Source organism: Triturus cristatus, chromosome 3_1 (genome assembly GCF_964204655.1).
Source record: "Triturus cristatus chromosome 3_1, aTriCri1.1, whole genome shotgun sequence".
Classification (NCBI taxonomy): Eukaryota; Metazoa; Chordata; class Amphibia; order Caudata; family Salamandridae; genus Triturus; species Triturus cristatus.
In genome coordinates, this window is record NC_140583.1 from 157,615,267 (window position 1) to 157,631,977 (window position 16,711).

The 16,711-nt window shown below is 44.8% G+C and overlaps 1 protein-coding gene across 2 annotated transcripts in view; it reads left to right on the top strand.

Moving 5' to 3' along the window:
• GAS2 (growth arrest specific 2) overlaps positions 1-16,711 on the top strand; it is an 851,053-nt gene that overhangs the window by 86,990 nt on the left and 747,352 nt on the right. The window contains exon 1 of one of the 2 annotated variants that reach the window (XM_085643621.1): positions 1,902-2,387. The exons of the other annotated variant lie outside the window; for it this stretch is intronic. The gene's annotated coding sequence lies outside the window, so the exon portion shown is untranslated. Of the gene's footprint in view, positions 1-1,901; positions 2,388-16,711 lie in introns of those variants that run through there. 2 annotated transcript variants of the gene reach the window in all.

The following is a 16,711-nucleotide window of genomic DNA, read 5'->3' on the forward strand; positions in this document are numbered from 1 at the left end:
TCACCTGCACCACAGGATTGATGACGGCACATTGCCTCCTCTACTCCTCACATCGAGTCCTCAACGTTGAAACTTTCTCCATCCAAGATACTTTTTCAGTGGGAGCTGCATGAGTCCTGTAGCCAGCCTGCTTTCCATCTTGGTCAGTCTGAACTTTGGATTTACCCCGGTTTAGCGCAACCAGATGTCCCCCTTTGCCACTTAATGACTCTAAGCACTATATTTTGATTTAGAATTTAAAAATTCTTAAATCCGGTTCCCCACATTGGATTTTTGTCGTTTTGGTCTTCTTTTACTCATAAAAATCTTATCTATTGTTCTAACCATGCGTGCAATATTTTTGTGGTGTTTTTATTGTGTTACTATTCAAACCTCCCATATTAATTTGGTAAAAAATGGATACAACCTGCATCCGAGTATTTAAAAATACTCTTTTCTCCGAACCCCACAAGATGATATGTTTAAAGGTCAGTTTGAAGATTCATGGTACCAGTTGGTTGATTCTGCTTCATCTACAGGAAAACAAGCGGACACATATTTAATACAAATGGAAACTGTTACAGATATATTTTCCTTTTTGTCATGGAACACATACTTGATTGAACATTGTATGGAGATCAAACCAGATCTACAGCAAGAATTTCCCTACTAAATACCTGAAGCCTAAAGTCAAGCTGTGGCAAGAACAAGCTCAAAACAAACATCATAGAGCAGTTACAAAATAAATAGACATCTCCACTTGTTTTGATACCTGAGCAGGATGTGTCAGTTCGCTTTTGCTTACCCAGTGTCACAGGATGATGAAATGATTGAGCAGTTAAGAAAAGCCCAATATATTATCACCCTTGATTTAATCAAAAGTTATTGGCAGTTACCTGAATAGAAACCAGGCAGATATAATACAGGCGATTCCACTCTAATGGTTTTAAAGCATTAAAATATTTCCTTTTGGTTTGGATGGGGCTCCTGCAATTTTTGAATAACCTATGGATAAGCTCTACACCATTATGAGTTATTTGCATATGCTTATCTAGATGATATTGAAATATTCAACCCTATCTGAAAAGAGCATCTACATCACTTAAATATCATAATCGAGGGACTTAAACAAGCAGGCCTTAAGGCCAGTCTGACGAAATGCGTTCTTGCAGCCAGTCAAGTTCGATATCGAGGATACATGTTGTGCAATGGTGTTATTAAGCCTCAGATTGACAATGTAGAAGCACTAAGAACAAGCATTGGCACAGCCAATAGGTCTCGCCTTTGGGACCTTATAAGTGTTTAGTTATCCAGCACAATATCCTTGGTGCAACAACATCAACTGTTGCATGGCCAAACACTTAGAAGGTAGGTCCCAAAGGCGAGACCTATTGGCTATGCCAATGCTTGTTTCCTCTTTCCATGTGTACTGCAAAATGCCTCACTGGGTTGTTTTCGTGCAGGAAGGGACCCCTCCCTGCTCAGAAACAATCCTGCTTGCAATGAATGCGGTGCAAGCGTGCCTGCCTTGACACCAGATAGCAAACTGTGCACACGGGGAAGGACGGGAATGCACTGTATTTAATAAATATGGTGCATTCTTGCCCTTTCACATTGGTGTGGGCACCACAGCAAAAAGCCTTGTAACACTGCCTTAGCCACTTTCCCATAAATGTGCCCTAAATGTGTTTCGGAAGTTGCGATCCCTAATCATTTCCTTGAACTAACACGCCCGAAAACACGGATTTGTAAAAGAAAAGCCCAGGACCGGAGCATTGGTTCTTTGCTGACATGGAGTCGTCTGCTAACCCTTTACGCTGCACATCTGGTTACTCTTCTCCCTGGGGGGTGCCGGCGTTATAATGATCCCATGGCGCCCCTGTGAACCAGCGTGTTGCATGATGTCTTCAGCAGCGAAGCAAGGACAGCAGTGTTAACATTACGAAACTACAAGATGCGACAGCCTGGTGTAAACACCGCCTTTTACGTGATGTTTTAGAAGCTATTATCTTATTTTGTTTCACCTGTTTACAAATGCAGCCCGGACCCGGCTGGAAGCTGCAGCCCAGGGCGTGTAATATAATATCTGAGCGCCTGAAGGGAAAGCTGCAGTGTCGAGCGCATGCACACTGTCTGCAGGAGGGGGAAAAATAACTGTTCGACTTCCGTTAGGTCCGAGCAGAGTGATGAAATGTGAGAAACCTGGCTCTCCCCAAAAATCTCAGGTTCCAAAAACAACTGGAATGAATGATCAAGAAAGGCGGCCTGGGTTTGGCAGGGCGTCCGCTGCTTGGCCGGGATAAGAGGCAGGGAAGCTGGACCAGCAGAAGGGGGCTGCAGGCGGCCGGGAGTGGGCGTGAAACCCAGGAGCGAAGCGCATCAAGAGAAAGGAGCTACCGCAGCCGAGGGTAGGTGAACGATGCTGTAAAGCCGTGGTACAGATACACTGCCGCACAGCGTGAGCGCGCGAGTCTGGCGTACACGCCGGACCAGCTGTGTGATCTGCGTCTTGCTGCTCAGTGCATGAAATTGTGAGGAATGTGGCAGAGTGGGTGGCTTTGCTTCTGCCTGAAAGTTACAACTGGGAAAAATATTAGCACAAATTATAGCACGCGTATTTGCACAAACAACTGTTATTTTGATGTGCTTTGTGCGGGCAAAGGCAATTCACGTCCCATAAAAAATCTCTCGCTGCAGAGTGATTAATGGCTGCAGCACTAGAAGTGAGGAAAGTGCGACAAACCCGAAGCAACCACATCATAATTGAGTTTAGCCATCAGAGCTCGAGTCTTATTTATTTCTGTTTATTACTCCCACTGCGCATTGGGGAGCTGCGTTTTATTAGCATGCGAAGGCTGGAAAATACCCAGGCAGGGAAAATGTAAAGTTAATGCTTTAAGAAACCGCCGTTTCCAGTGGCATCCCGGCATTTTATAGAGACGCGTGACTGCAGATTACTCCGGGGTTGATCAATGTTTTCATTGTTTTTCTCCTCTGCGAGCTTAATGAGCGGGGCAGTTTAAAGGGACAGGCACCAGTGTGCCATATGTGCACGGACTATCGGAGACGCGTGACAAACCGTTTCAGACACTCTACATGTGGGGACGATAGAGAGGCGCACCAAATAAAATGTTTACCGTATTTATTCGAAGACAGCCTTCTGGCGGGATAACTGTCATTGCCCGGCTCTTAAGCGCGCGCCACATTCTTTGCTTTTCAGTGGGTGCCAGGTCACTTGTCTCTTTGGCCCCTACGTTTCCTGACATCTGCGCTGACATTGTTCAGAGCGTTCACCTCTCCTCTTTTGCTGGCCGCATCTTCAAAGGTAGATTTCGGGAACACAAAAAGAGACAATCGTTTTACGAAGAGGAAACTTCTTCAGCATCCTGGATAGGGGCGTCCCATTGTTCTGTGCCAGGCCTGCATCCGGGCTGTCCTGCCTGCCTAACCACGTCATATCCAGCGTGCTTCGTCACTTCAGTGGTGATTATTGATCAGGCTCCCACCACAAACTGCACTAGATGCTGGTAGACAAGTGCATGGTATGAGTATATCAATTAAGGTAATACGAAAGATCTATTCAAGGCCCACTGGAACTCAAACAACTGACCTGCACATAGATGAGAGGCGTTTAGCCCATTGATTTTTTAAATTTCAAACGCCATGCCACAAAATAAAAGGGAAACACAGCTACCTAAGCTTAGTTGCCATTAGCTTGAAATAAAAAATAAAAAAATCTTTCTCTGAAGCAGTTGTTTTATTAGTGATATTTGTTTTGCCTGACAAATCCTTCAGTTGTGCCACGGATTTGATTATTAAGAATAAATTAACACATAGCAACTACTCACATTACAGGCAGCTAGAGTGTTAGATTGTTAATTAAGCACTTTATTGCAGCAACTAAAATGTAGACAGGAAATAAATCACCATTTAACAGGGCAAAATAAAATGGCCAGTGTTTAAAGTTAATATAATAAAAATAAAACACACATTGAACCAGATGTGTCACAGAAGAGAAAGCGTTACAACAAACAAATGATGGACGGAATGCTGACAATGCAGACATTCTCCCCCAGTCAAGAGATCTGGGTTAAATCCATCGTTCTTTTGCCCACTACGCCACCCCAGTTCAGACATGGCCATATGCAAATCAGTCTTGACCCTGTGCCTCATGGGAACAGTCCAGCCCGAACTGCCAAGCCATGTCTTCCCTGGACCGGAATCAAGCATCCTAGGACCGGTTTCTGGCTATCAGCCGTCATCAGCCAGGATAGCTTGACTCCAGTGGCGTAGTGAGCACGGGTCCCACGTCTGAGAATACCCATCCCACTTAGGGCGAAAAGCGTTACAACAAACAAATGATGGACGGAATGCTGACAATGCAGACATTCTCCCCCAGTCAAGAGATCTGGGTTAAATCCATCGTTCTTTTGCCCACTACGCCACCCCAGTTCAGACATGGCCATATGCAAATCAGTCTTGACCCTGTGCCTCATGGGAACAGTCCAGCCCGAACTGCCAAGCCATGTCTTCCCTGGACCGGAATCAAGCATCCTAGGACCGGTTTCTGGCTATCAGCCGTCATCAGCCAGGATAGCTTGACTCCAGTGGCGTAGTGAGCACGGGTCCCACGTCTGGGCAAAAGAACGATGGATTTAACCCAGATCTCTTGACTGGGGGAGAATGTATGCATTGTCAGCATTCCGTCCATCATTTGTTTGTTGTAACAGAAGAGAAAGCAACATTTTTTATGCAAATGTGAACAACTTGCACAGGCTTTGTTCCACCAGGTAGAGTGAAGGGAGCCGATGAATGAAGTGGGCTGACCCATTGTCCCATGCTCTGTGCTGTGATAGGCCAATACAAATTGTAAAAGGCACTTTAACAGACCAATGGATGAAGCCCAGTGGCCGAATGACTTTATGCATGTATCATAAACATGATTTTGCCTCCAGAAAAAATCGAGGGCAAGGTAGCTAAAGATGTCTCAAAGGCCGGACCTAAAAAAGAAAACGTTTCCAAGTTAAAATGAGGAGGAGTTGCTTATATATAGTTGAATATAAGGCTGTTATATTTATCTATTAGTTTTTGTGTCATTTTTATAAGTTAGGTGGGGGCTGTCATACTGCTGTGTAGATACCTAACTTTAGTACTGCTTACCAGATGGCAACAAAAGGAAAACCAACATCTAATAAGTTTTCAGAATTAATAATGAATATGCTAATACTACAGGTGGAACTTATTATAGTTAATTTTGTCTTAAACATGTTTATTTGTTCAGCGTGTCAGTAATTTAATGATATTTTTGGTTAGTCTCGGATGGCGCATGCAGAATTCTTACTGACAAGCACCTCTAGAGATATAATGAGAGTAAGGGACTCTCAAATTCCTGGCTTTGTAATTGGTTGAATGCAGAAGACTGCACGCATCAGGATTTGGGAATGGAGGTTAATGACGTGTATTTGTAAAGTGTGCATTCATCACAACAGGTATCTTGGCGCTGAATAACTGATGTTTATTGTTACCCCACTCAAAGATAGTCATTTTATCGACCTCAAAAAGATGAAAGGCTGAGTGGACACACCAGGATTTGAACCTGTGGCCATAATGTTGAACACAGGTCCCTACAGTGGGCACAATAGTCCACTAAGCCACGGGGCCCAGCTTTGCAAATGCTGTTTTGGACATCTATAGTTTTCAGCGGTGAGTCTGGGTGAAAGAAAGCACAGATTCAGGCAGGGTGGGGAGGAGAGCACCCGTTGTGCCACCAAACTTTATTACAATTATTTGCCAAAGAGAGCCCAGCACTGCATGCATGCTGTGCACACGGATTAATATAACAACCTTTAATCTCACATATTAATCACCAAAAGAGGACGGTTGTTTTGCATATGAGTGAATATTCCAAAATGCCAAATATATGAGCAGCATGTAGAATGAATTGTATTTGTGAAATACAGTCGCTCATTGTCAAGACGGCAAGTATACATTAAGCTTGGAACCTGAAGCGTGCCACTCAGCAATGAAAGAGCAGTGAGACCTTTCCACCTCACACATGGTTTCCTCCTCGGAATTGCTTAATACTAAGTGAACATCGAGCCCAAGTCTCTCCAGCCTCAATTAGGCATCCAGGCATCTGTATGTCCATCGATCTGTCCATCTGAATCCTGTTTTGCTTGGTATTTCTGTTTTTATTCTGCCTGATTGCAGGGTTCTACATTTGCGTGCTTTTGTGTGTGAGCCTTTGTGTGTTGGTCTGCACGCATAGGTATCACTGCTATCGCTGTATGTGCTGTTATGGCTGTATTTCTGATTGTCTGTGTGCATCAGTGTAAGTAGGCTTGGTAGAATGTATGCATGTGCACTTGGAGATCTGTGCACACAGGTGCTTGTAGATCTGTTGTTCTGTTGGATGCGATGGCTTTAACAATATTAATCTTTTACACATGTGTGCATGTAGATCTGGTGGTGTGTCCAGGTCATCATATATGTGTTGCTTTATGTGTATGTGGGTGTCTGCAGGTGCAGTGCTCTGTCTGCATATGTGTTGGTCCATTAATATGACCACGAATGGTGCGGGTCTCTGTGTGGAAGAAACATACAAAAGCCAACTTTCGATGTCATCCACCAAGTAAATATTCCATGGAAAAAAAATCTGGCATTGTGCAGTTGTTATATGTGGCCATCAGGTGGTGCACAGAGAAAAGTATGTGTGGCAGTGAATAATTGTGGGAAATTTGCCTTTTCTGACTGGCCATCCCTGGTTTTTCGTCTTTTGCCAGACCCTATTTTTTTGCTGGCTTTAAAACTCTGTCTAATTTACCCCTCCTAAACAGTAGTAAAGTGTATAATCTCTCCTAATAACTATGGTAGAATTTGCTTATTCCTAATTGATATATTTTATTTACTCGTAGTCACGGGTTTATGATTTAAGGTGTAACCAGGGCCTTTTTTGCCACTAGTGGACTGATGATCGATTCAACCCAGATCTGTAACTGGGGGTGAGTGTCTGAAAAGTTTCAGCGCTCTGTCCATCATCTCCTCGTGTTTGCTTTGTTCGCCCTAAGTTGGCAGGGTATGCCCAGACGTGGGTCCCTTGCTCACTTTGCCACTGGATTCAAGCTAATCTGGCTGATGAAGGGTGTTACCCAGAAACCGGTCCCATGATGCTTGTTTCCGTTTCAGGGAAGACCTGGCTTGGCAGTTCGGGCTGGACTGTTCCCATGAGGCACAGGGTCAAGGCTGATTTGCATATAGCTAAGTCTGAACTGAGGTGCCAAAGTAAGCTAAAGAATGATGATGGATTCAACCCAGATCTGTGACTGGGGGTGATTGTTTGAAAAGTTTCAGCGCTCCGTCCATCAGCTTCTTCTGCTTACTAGTGTACTGTAGCATCTACTGGGCCATCCGCTACAATGGCAGTGCAAACATGGATTCAGGCCTACCATTGTAGCCTGATCGTTGCAGTTTTAAACCTGCAGACAAACAACGGAAATGACCCTGTCTCTTACAAATATGAATAGGTCATCCCTATGTACACCTAGTAGCCCACAAAGGTAGAGTTCATGATATTTAAAAGTGGAAAATTTAGAAAATTAATTTTTATCAAGTCCGTAAAGTGACAAGGCACATACAGGTATTTTTACTGTAGCTGTCTTATCTAGACAAGCACAGTGCAGATTAAAAACACTAATACTGAATCTTGGGAATTGGAGCAGTTAAAAATAATATAATAACTATTTTTAATACTTATTAAAAATTAAATTTAATGGTGAAGTTGGACTTTTTAATAAATAGTAAGAAAAATAACTTTCAAAAAGACAACTTTTCTCTGCTTGAAGTAATTGGGGGCTAATTGCCATTCACTCTCCATCTTCCCCAAGTCAATGATTAGCTATGAATAGGAGTAAAAAGAAGCGTGAAAGGCCTTCGAGGAATTAACAATAGGCTACCTTGAATGGACAGAGTTGACTGCTCTGAATTCCACAGAATATGTAGAGTGGCTGCTGAGGGCATCCTATTGAGTCTGCAGGGTAACGTCCTGGCTGACAAATCTGCTGTGTTAACATATAACACCTGGGGCACACTTGAAAGGGAGAGAACAGGATGGCAAGGCAATTCTTGTGCCTCCAATAACTGGTTGCTCAAGGACCCTAATTTTGTCCTACCAGACATCTGTCTCTGGGTTCACACATAATTCCTGGGGATCACTTGAAAGGGAGAGAGCAAAGTGGAAAGAAAGGGAAAGGACGGGATGCTCAGAGCATTTTTGTTCATCCACTGTCTGGTTGCTGGTGGATCCTGCTTTTGTCCAACTAGTGGTCTGTCTCTGAGCCTATTGTGGGTACAATACCTGTTCCAAACTAGATTTTAGTGTCAGATGTTGGAGGACACTACACCCCCATGCCTCAGAACCCAAGTTGAAAATGCTCAAAGTGGGTACGGCACACATAAATCCACACTGTCCTTGGGCAAAGTGGGTTGGGGACAGAGAGACCCACACCGTTCTTGCACATATTGACATAAATCCTGGGTACAGTACCTGTTCCAAAATGCATTTTTGGTTTTAGATGTTGGAAGGCACTGCACCCCCAGGTCTCGCAGCCCAAGTTAAGTGTGGCCAAAGCCTTTCACCATATTGAAAATACCCAAAGTGGGTAGTGCATACAGAAACCCACACCATTCTTGCACATATTGACATGTACCCACACATATGCAGACAGAGCAAAACATTTGCATGAACTTTTACCCTATTGCTAAGGCTTGCCAATGAGTCACCCCACTCCCCCAGCTGGTTCGAGGAAAACATGTGGCACCTCTAGGCATCCAGTTCAGAACAATTTTTGGACCTGCAGAAGATCAGAAGGACTGGACTTGCTGTCTGCACCCTGAAAGGAGCCATAAGGGACTGGACCTGCTCTCTCCTGGACCCAGGACAAAGAAATGGACTTCAAGGGTCAGTTTGCTGATCTCCTGTTTGGCTACAGGGAGACAACAAGATGCAAGAGGCCTTTCCCTGGAAGCACTCAGCTGACCAGTGGTCACTTAATCTGGACTAGACCCTGCTGTGTCCTCTGCCTGACACCCTGTAAGTCAATCAGTTCATCCCCTGAAGTCCTGGTGGTTTGTAGAAGTATACTCCTGTGGTGGTTTGGGACCCAGAAGACTGATTCAGAAGGTACAAACTATGACCAGGATGGACTTTGTGTATTCGACCCATGCTCGATCACAGTCAGCCTCAATTTGCATCTATGTCCTGACTGGCTTTCGCACTTTGTGCCTTTTTGGCTCTATTTCTACTTTAAACTGAAAAATATACTGAATCATATCTCAGGTTTAACTTATTGGACTCATGTCATTTTTGTTTTATTTTGTTTATTAAATTACAGCCCAATTTTCTAAATCAGTTTCGAAATTACAGTCCAATTTTATAAATCAGTTTCAGTTGCTTGTAGCTGCTTAAGAGGTGGCCTTGCAGATGCAGAGAGTTCCAGAGGAGAACTGAAGGGCGTTCAGTAGCCAGTGGAAGCCCATACCCATATCTGGGAGGGATATCCTTTTCACCCTAGACCCAACTGACTGAGTTACATGTGGCCCCATGAAAGAGGCCCTCAGCTACAAATTTGGTTTAACCCCAGAATAGTATCACCTAAAGTTCAGAGATAGCCTGAAGCAGTTACACTAGTCTTTGGTGGATTTGGTGAGTTCATGTTCCAAGGCACTGGATCTGTGGGTGAAGAACAGTTGAGTCAAGTGGTATGATGGGCTGTATAGTTTGATTATGCAGGAGCTCTTCTTGAGTAATTGCTTTACAGAGTTTCATCAGTACCTGAGAGAATTCAGGCTCACTGTTCCCAGAGAGCTTGGGAAGGAAGAAGATCTCTGGATCAGCACCAGAGTATCCAAAAAGGTGCCCAGGAGTGATCACAATAGGGATGTTCAGGTTAATCTCTGCAGAGATAAGGGGAAGACCAGGATAATATAGTGAAGTTCCCCAAATGACCCCAAAATGTGTTTTGAAGGGAGGAATTCCCAGGTCACGTCTGAGCAGAAGAAGCCCGTGGTGCCATCTCACCAGGCTCAGTGATATCACTGTCTACAGATAGTGCATAAGATGTGGGAAACTGTATGCACCAGAAGCCACCCACAGTTGGGTGCCTCACAGAGGTGACCAATGTAGCCCTAGGGGTACATTATTCACTGCAAGAGAAGGTAGAACAACATGCCCTAGTATCAATTAGCTGGGAGGTGGACAAAGAAGGTAAACATGTGACCCCAGAGGGTGGTAGAATTCACTTCCAGGAGCCTGCAGTGAATGGAGTCCCTGCCAATGCTCTTTGGGATACCTAGGCCAGTGAGACCACGGTGGTAGAAAAGCAGTTTTTTCCAGAACAATATATGCCAGGACAGGCCTGTAGGGTAACACAGGATTATGTCAGCCCTATGGAAATAGTATCGTCAAAATGGGAGGAGCTACTTGCTTAAAGGATGGTTATTGTCAGTCCCCAGATGCCCATTGACTGCATCCTTGGCAGTGAGCTCCCACCGGTAAGGAAAGCGCTGGGAAGGAGGGCTTGTAGGGTATCCCAAAACACCGTTTTCTGAATCTGCTTTCTCTAAACATAGAGTGGTGATGCCCAGACAAAAAAAGGAGTAGGAAGTGGTTGCCATCCACAGTGGGAGGGCCACAGGGTCAGGGGTTACCTGCTCTGGGAGATGAGCACCCCTAGATTGACTTTAGTAAGGCCACGTCTGAACTAAAGTGCTGTCTACGATGTCTCAGAGACACGGAACAGTAAACCTGTACCAGGAAGATCTCTACATGACTCCATCAGAGTGTGTCACCCTAAAGGGACTGTGTGTCCACCCAGTAAGTCCTAGCCTGCCAGGTACAGACCTTAAGCTGAGTTCCCAGTCCCAGGGTGTCACTCCTGAGATGGTGGAAGAGTGGAAGAAAGGTATCTGCAACTACAAGTTGTAGCCCTCCAATCACAGAAACGTAAGAGGCCATAGGGACCTCAGAAGCAAGTGATGTACTACTTGCCCAAACCTCACCTGGCTGTAGATAGCCTATGCAGTGCCTCATATTGTAACCTCCACCTGAGAGTGGATGGTCGGGGTATGGTTCTGACACTGGCAGCTGTCAGTGGCCTTTGGTGGTTGCTTGCTTTATGGGCAAAGCTGGTTCTCACCTAGGGACAAAGGTCTGCATAGGAAGGAAGGTGGGACTCACCACCTTGTTAACCATGGTGGTACTAATCACCAGCTGGGATGCATCTGTAGGTAAGGTAGGATTAGTCCTATCCCTGCTTAGGTCCCTAGAGGAGTAGGATTCTCAATGAAGGGGTTAATCCCTAGAGATGATGTTGGACAGAGTGGTACGGGCAGGTTCAGAGGGGCATAAAACAGACAAGGGCTGCAGAGGCACTGACTTGATCATGTTTTATCACCTGTTATATTCCCGAGTTAGGCCCATGTTGCGAAGCACCTTATTTCTTACATTGTCCTCACAGATAACATTTTCAGCAATGACCTTTTGCACATATTTGTGTGCACGACAATGTTGGATTAGATTACCTGAAACTAAACTTGTTTATAACTCTAGCTTTGCACAACATTATCACAATGCCCTGAACATCATGTACAAGGTCTCTCAATGCATTATGTACAAAGGTCTTCTCTACCTTCATCCACAGGGCAACAGGGCTATACACATATCCATAACATTACTAATCTATATGCACATCACAAGGCTGCTTTCTATTATAAAAGATGAGCATCCCGATATATTAGCAGAGGAGGCTCTTACACAGACACCGAAAGTCCTTGCACGCAGCGGTCCAACTTCTCAGGAGGTGTGTCCAGTTCAAGACGGGGTCCTTTATTCTCTTATATCAGGTAATGAGGTTGGATCATGCTTGGGGGGATTCTTGGCTCTACACCTATACACACTCTAGGTTTAAGTAGAGTAGGGTTTGCATAGCCGGAGTACGCCTGATTACTGCCTTGCATATGCCTGCATATATACCTCGTCTTAGCACAATGGTAGAATTATATCTACTATTCACACTTTTTGTGCTTGTAATCACTTTTATCTGCTTCTGTCGATTAATCATTACAGCACATGTATTCTATAGAAGAATAATGTTGGTTCAATAAACATATTCTGTATTCTCTGTATACGTCTCGAAGAACAAGTGAGCACAAGTGACTGATCGAAAGGTTCTACACTGTTCAAACGATCCCTGAGGGGTCAGAGATGTCATGTTCAGTGGTTGCTAGAAACCATTTGCTCCCTTGTAGGCTAGGGGGGCTTACGGTGGCAGTGTGAGCTAGCTGATCTATAGGCCAACATATCCTGCAGGGGTGTCCGGACTAAGTCTTGTTACTAAACCCCTAGTTTGTGTTGTCCACACAATTTGTAGGTCCTTTGGATTAGTAGGAACTACACAACACACCTGGGCAGTGAAGTCCATCAAGGGATTGAATAGTCTTTCGAACTCGTGACTGGGGAGGTCTGTATAAGAAATCTGCCTTTCCTGCAAGGACACACTGGATTTTTCACCTTTCTCTGACCTTAATATTTTGTTGCATTTAGAACAATGTGCACTTTACCCATGCTAACCAGAAGAAAGTTCCTGTGCTCTCATTAAAACATGGTGCAATTGACATATTCCTAATTGATATATTTACTTTTATATGAGTCCACAGTATATGGTAAAAGGTGTACCCAGGACCTGAAAGTTCAATGCCACTATGGGACTGCAACATCAATTGTGCCATCCAGTACTGTGGCAGTGAAAACATGGCTTCAGACCAGCCATTGTAGCCTGACATCTGCAGTTTTAAACCTGCAGCCTTCCTTGTCAAGAGAAAATGTTTTTTTTAAATATTGTTTAGTCACCCCATGTTCCCCTTGTACTTAACAAAGTAGGGTTTTAGGTACGGTGCATGGTATTTAAAAGCAGGAATTTTAATGTCTTGGAGGCTGATTGGCATTGGCTCTTCAGCATCTCCCAAACCATGATTAGTGTGGAATAGGTGTGCAAAGAAGTGTGAAATGCCTTCAAATAGACTGACCTGAATGGGTAGAGATAATTCCTCTAAAACTCCATGGACTATGCAAGGTGGCAGCTGTGGGCATACCCTTTGACACTACACTGTCAAATCCTGATTGTCAAATACTTGTTTGTCAGGTCCGCTGGATTCACATGTGACACTTGGGGCACGTTAGATCGGAATAAAATAGGATGTCAATCTCGTGTTTACACAGTGTCTGGGTGCTGAAGGACCCTGTGTAGGAAAGTGGGTTTCTGTTGCAGTAACCTCCCCCCCCCCCACTTTTTACCAGACTACTGATGCACTTTTACTTGGTGTGCCCTGGGTCCCTGCCAATCAGGTTCCCAGGGCCTGTGTTCTTTTCCCAAAACTAACCCAATTGGCAACTCTGGCCACAGGTCAGTCCCTGGTAAATGGTACCACAGGTACCCAGGGCACTGTGACCAGAGAAGGCCTCTAAGGACTGCAGCACTTATTGTGCCAACCTTAGAGGTCCTGTACCACTACACTCCTACACACTGCCTTTAGAGGCTGCATGCGTTGGTGCAGAACAAAGTGAAGAGTCGACATGGCACACATCTCTGTGTGCCATGCCTACAACCCACTGCCCTGGCATAGATCAGTCACCCCTCTAACTGGGTGCATTATACCAGTGGTGAGGGTACAGGTGCATGAGCTCTGTACCCCTACAGTGTCTAAGTCCATTCTTAGACACTGTAAGTGCAGTGCTGCCATTAAGAGTATATGGTGCTAGGAGGTTATCATTACGAACTCCACAGCACCATAATGGCTACAATGAAAACTGAGAAGTTTGGTATCAAACTTCTCAGTAAAGCATAATGGAGAGGGGGACAGGGAGCCAAATTGAAATAGTAGGTCCAGCACCCAAGCTCCCAAAGGCAAACGTTATAATCACTGAGGGGTAGCTGTTCCTAAAGAAAAGAGGATACATCAACCTATTATGGTTGGGGAAGTGTGATCCTCTCAATAAGGTTGGATAGTGGAAGAAGTGGGGGAACTTCTCCGTTTAGACTTGGTGCCCTCACACACCCTTGCGAGTGTCATGCTTCATCATTGGGCGTTGCTCCTCGTGGGGGTGGCGCTGCTGTCCCCCACAGGCCCCGCGAGAGGGCTCTTTAGCAGAGATCTTTTAAGAAGACGCTGCAGTTGTCCATGCGGGTGTGTGGGCCTGGAAAAGTGAGTTGTTGGGTTAAAATTATCTTCAGTGGTACCCAGAACCTAGTTTTACTCAGGGGTCCCGAAGATAAGGTTAAAATATGTGTAGGATGTGGAGGTCCTCCTTTGAGCAAATGTGGAGTAGGGGTGAGTATTTTACCACTGCTCTCGCATTGGTGAAGTAAAATGTGAATATAAAAAGTGTCGTTTTAGGTCAACATGTTTTGCGCTACGGTCGGTCCCTAGCGGATCCAAGTGCGCTTTGTCAGGACCAGTTGAAAAAGTTATAAATCAAGTGAAAGTAAAAGTAGGAATCAGGGAAGAGGCGCCCTATATTCCTACTGTACCTACAGTCTGGTGTAAGTGCTTATTAGCACTGACTAGAATTGTCAATTGAATCCTATGCTCCAACCTAATAAAAAATAAACAAAATAAAGCAGAAGAGAGAAACACATGTTTGTAAAAACAATTCAGTAACATTTTCATCTTGATGTGTGGTGTGCGATGCTGTCATGCATCGTGTGTTCTTGTGTGCAGGCATGCTCAGTGTCAGATGCCCAGATCGATATCCTGCCCAAAGTGACAGATAAGTGTGGCCTATTTTAAACCTGTGTGCTCATGCATACAGGTGCTCCATCACCCTGGTGAGGCTGCACAAGCCTAGGGTGGTTGTCATTATGCATGCATACATCATCAAAATGACGGTACCCATGATCACGAGTTACTTGTAGTCATAAACAATAACTATGGTGGCAAGACTGCCACAGAGATTGTCATGCCCCGATAAATCCAAACGGCTGTGAGTTCTATAGTTCTTTGCTTATCCCCTTGACTAGTGCCTAGCTTTGTTTCATGCCACACTTCTACGATGGAGATGTGAGAAAATTGCCTACCCCTGTGTTAAGGATGGTCTGCAACGGAGGCGGTCAACGGTGAGTGTGCGTGAAAATCTGTGGATCAATGTTAACAAAGTTCAGTCAGCCTTTCGCTAACCCACCTCGCATGTATCATCTCACCTGAGCCATAGTTCCAGCAGCAGTAAAATACTCACAGTCATTCACTCCACAGGGAGCAGTGTGCCTACCCTTCCGTTCTCACCGCTGGTGATCGCGGAGAAGCCGGGAGGTGAAAATATACACAAGCTTAGGCAGAAGTGGCATTCAGGGGCCGTGTTGAACCGGAGTTAGAGGTGTAGTGTGTGGAACTGGCCGAATTAGGCGGCCATATTGGGCGTATCCGTTCTTCAGGAACGACGTGTCACCAGGGGTGCACCACGCTCGAAGTAAGATGTGAGGCTCGGGAGGCATACCTTTGAAAAGACGTGTCTCCCGGGGCACCATCTTTTTTAGAGGCTAAGAATGTGGTGTAAGAATCGAATCACTTGGTATGTGGGTTTATAAATTATGTATTGCTTAGCGTCCTGGTGAATTACCAAGTAGATAGATAGCTGGCATAGGGCACAGTGGAGGGGTCTTGATCAAACATAACTGGACTCACTCTTATGTGTGTGGCAACTACCGCGCTATTGGCTGGCGCCGGAGAATGGTTGAATGGTGGGCATTTTTGGATATATGTGTTTGGCAGTGCCATGGGGTAGTTCTCAAGATAGAGCGTCAGGGGATGTTTAGTTCGACAGTTCTACCCAGGGTATCTCATCTTTTAAACCTGAGGAGTTGCTCTTTGAACGAAAGACCCAGCGTTGTTCTGGTCTGAAGAGTGTGCTGTTTGTCCAGCTGGGATTTGCTTTGATAACAGTCCATCTCAAACTGACAGGGGTGTGAATCATCTCCAAGAAATGACTCAGTAGTTTGGTGTGTGTCTTCCGGCAATGTATAGTGCTTCTGTGTTCCCCTATTCTTAGTTTGATGGGTCGTGTAGTCATCCCTACATATTTTTCGTTGCAGGGACATGTAATTAAATATATGCAGTTTTTTGTATTGCAGTTCGTATGTCTCTTTTGTTGCCACGGTCTAGCCAGACCCAGGTCAATGTATTTGGAAACTGATGTGAAAGGACATACCGAGCAACTGCCTCACAGGTGATGACCTTCAACTGGGGACAGTGCCCATAAAGTTGTTTATCCTGTTGAGGTTGTCTTTGGACGTGTATGGACCAGATGGTCTTTGAAATTCTGGGTTCGTTTGAATGCAAAGAGCGGGGTTGGCCCTGGAGTGAAAGAGCCTGTTTCCAGAATTTTCCAATGTTTTTTAGATTTTATTAGAATTGGGCGTGAATATGGTCACACATGTCATTGTTTCTATCTTGGGTCTGTCCTTGAGTTCTAAAAGTGCCTCGTAGTTGTTATTCTTAGCCCTTTTGTGAGCCTGTCGTATGATCCTGTGAGGGTAATGGCGGTCGGATAGATTGTCCGTCAAGATTTGATTGTTTTTCAAATTCATGTAAGGTGTCGCAGGTCCTGCGGAGGTGCAGGAACTGTCCTACTGGCAGGTTGTCCCTCAGGGTTTTCGGGTGGTGGCTTTCATATGTGAGAAGACTA